The following is a 3,225-nucleotide window of genomic DNA, read 5'->3' as shown; positions in this document are numbered from 1 at the left end:
ACACCAAGATTCCAAGATACACAGTGACCTTGTTTTTTTTCCTGTGTTTAGATAAGATTGCAGGAATGGTCTTGTGTTTTCGTTTTATCAAATCAATCATGATCACAGAGTGGCCTTGTCTGACCTAACACTGGTGTTCTATGAGATTATTTCTGTTCAAAAGAGCACCAGCCAGTTCTCAGATGTCAGACAATTGCTTTCTCTTTTTCAAGATGCAAGTAAGGAAATCTTGTGTGTTACAAACAGCAACATGGCTAGGGAATATGACATTATATTAAATTCACATACATGTATGAAGGGACTTCAAAAAATCTGTGGAAAAAAATGAAATTAAAAGATAATTTCCCCTTGTAGATTTATTTAGTTCAACACTATAACTTTCCCATAACTTATTGCCATCTAGTGATTTCAGCTAATGCCAGCCCCCTGGATTACAGGGTAGAATGGCTCCATAGGATTCTTTGGCTGTAATCTATAGCAGCTTTCCAGGTTTTTCTTCCACAGAACACTGGATTAGTTAACCACCAACCTTTAGGTTAGCAGCCAATCACAAACTTGTACCACCCATCAAATGCCTGGGAATTAAGATAAAAATGAAGAAGCTTGTATTGATTTAAAGACAATATATTTCTTCTTAAAACCACTGCCTTAACTTATGAAATAAACCCTTAATTTATCATTAAAATTACATTTCTTCTCAATAAACAGACTTGCTTAACGATAACCTTCAAAATGATTACATGAAAAAATGTTACGTACTCTTCTGTCTTCTAATGTTAAAATATTATTGACTATGACTACTGGCTATTCACTCTGGAACTTTGACTAAAATGCATTTAAGATTGTTTGGGGTAAAGAGTAATAGTAGTCCTGATAGTATGGGTGATGACATAGGTCAAACAAGACAACCTTCTTTTTGAGTGCTGTCAAGTTGGTGTTGACTCATGTGACAGAGTCAAACTGCCTCATAGGATTTTCTAGGCTATTACTTTACCCCGGAAACCCTGTACAGGGTTGCTATGGGTTGGAATTGACTCAACAGCACTTATAAACAACAACTTCTATAGAAAGGCACTGTGGTAGAGTTGTTGTTGTTAGGCACCATCGAGTCAGTACCGACTCATAGCAACCTTATGCACAACAGAACGAAACACTGCCCGGTCCTGGGCCAACCTCACAATTGTTGCCACTCTTGAGCCCATTGATGCTGCCACTTTGCCAATCCATCTCGCTGGGGGTCTCTCTCTTTTTTGCTGACCCTCCACTTTACCAAGCATGGCGTCCTTTTCCAGGGACTGGTCCCTCCTGATAATAGGTCCTAAGTCTGAGAGATAAAGTCTAGTCATCTTGGCTCTAAGGAGCCTTATGGTTGTACTTCTTCCATCACATATTCGTTTGTTCTCTTGGCAGTTCATGGTATATGTTGTTGTTGTTAAGTGCCATTGAGTCGGTTCGCATGGTATATAGGCATATGTAATAAAGACAATTCTTCACAAATACAAAAAAATCTTACCAATATGTCACCATCTTTCTACAGCTATAGTTCTCAGCCTGAAGGCAAGCCCTCCATTATGTGTGCAGAACCAAGTGAAGAGGCTGAAAACTGTCATTTCTCCACAGCTAATCATATCTCTAAAGGGAGCATCACTTAACTGATGATATCCTGCAGGAAGGGGAACATTAACCTCCACTTTGAAAGAAGGTTGAACCTTCATGTTTGAAACATTATCTAAGTGATCAAATTAATATTGGGAGAAATGTGGCCTTCTGTTGCTTTGAACTGGAGATGATTAGTAACAGGGTACAAAGCCAAGTGAATGATGTGATAGTCACATTTTACACAAGTTGGTTTGCTGCCAGAATTTGTAGTTGTCAGATTCAATTTTAGTGACATTATGAAATGTAGTTTGCCATGTATAAAATATTAATGTAGCACATAATTAGGCAGTTCAAAATAAGCAGGATTATGAAAACTAATAAAATCTGACTGGGTGAAATGTTCTGTCAATTTTGTTGTTGTGGCTGTTAGGTGCCTTCAAGTCAGTACTGACTCGTAGCGATCCTATACACAACAGAACAAAACTCTGCCTGGTCCTGGGCCAACCTCACAATCATCGTTGTTGCTGTCACTGTGTTGATCCATCTCGTTGGTGGTCTTCCGCTCTTTCTCCAACCCTCCATTTTACCAAATATGATATCCTTCTGCAGGGACTTGACCCTTCTGGTAATATGTCCAAAAAATGAGAGAAGAAATCTTACCATCCTGGCTTCAATTCTGATTGTACTTCTTCCAACACAGATCTGTTTGTTCCTTTGGCAGTCCCTAATACTTTTAATATTCTCCTTCAACACCAAAACTCATGTGCATCAATTCTTCTACAGTCTTCCTTATTTACTGTCCAACTTTCACAGGCATATGAGGTTATTAAAAATACCATGGCTTGGGTCAGGTGCACCTTAGTCCTAAAATTGACATCTTTACTCTTCAACATTTTAAAAAGGTCTTATGCAGCAGATTTTCCCAAACAGCTTTGATTAATTGACTGCTGCTTCCATGAGTATTTATGGGTAATCCAAGAAAAATGAAGTCTTTGACAACTCCAAATCTTTCTTCATTTATATTGTTGTTGTTGTTAGGTGCCATCAAGTCAGTACCAACTCATAGCGACCTTATGCACAGCAGAACGAAACATTGCCCGATCCTGGGCCAACTTCATTATTGTTGCCACACTTGAGTACATTGATGCTGCCACTTGGACAATCCATCTCTTTGGGGGTCTTCATCTTTTTCTCTGACCCTCCACCTTACCAAACATGATATCCTTCTCCAGTGACTGGCTCCTCCTGACAATATGTCCAAAGTATGAGAGATGAAGTTTGGGCATCCTGGCCCTCAATGGGCACTCTGGATGCACTTCTTCCAATACAGATCTGTTGGTTCTTTGGGCAGCCCATGGCACTTTCAATATTCTCCTCCAATACCATAGCTCAAAAGCATCAATTCTTCTACAGTCTTCCTTATTCACTGTCCAACTTTCCCATACATATGAAACATATGAGGTTATTGAAAATACCATGGTTTGGGTCAGGCTCACCTTGGTCCTCAAGTTGACATCTTTGTTCTTCAACACTTTAAAAAGGTCTTGTCCAGCAGATTTGACTGCTGCTTCTGTGAGTGCTGTTAGTTGATCCAAGAAGAATGAAGTCCTTGACAACTTCAATCTT

The sequence above is a fragment of the Chrysochloris asiatica genome, unplaced genomic scaffold (genome assembly GCF_000296735.1).
Source record: "Chrysochloris asiatica unplaced genomic scaffold, ChrAsi1.0 scaffold00014, whole genome shotgun sequence".
Taxonomy (NCBI): Eukaryota; Metazoa; Chordata; class Mammalia; order Afrosoricida; family Chrysochloridae; genus Chrysochloris; species Chrysochloris asiatica.
Note: the sequence above shows the minus strand (reverse complement) of the source record.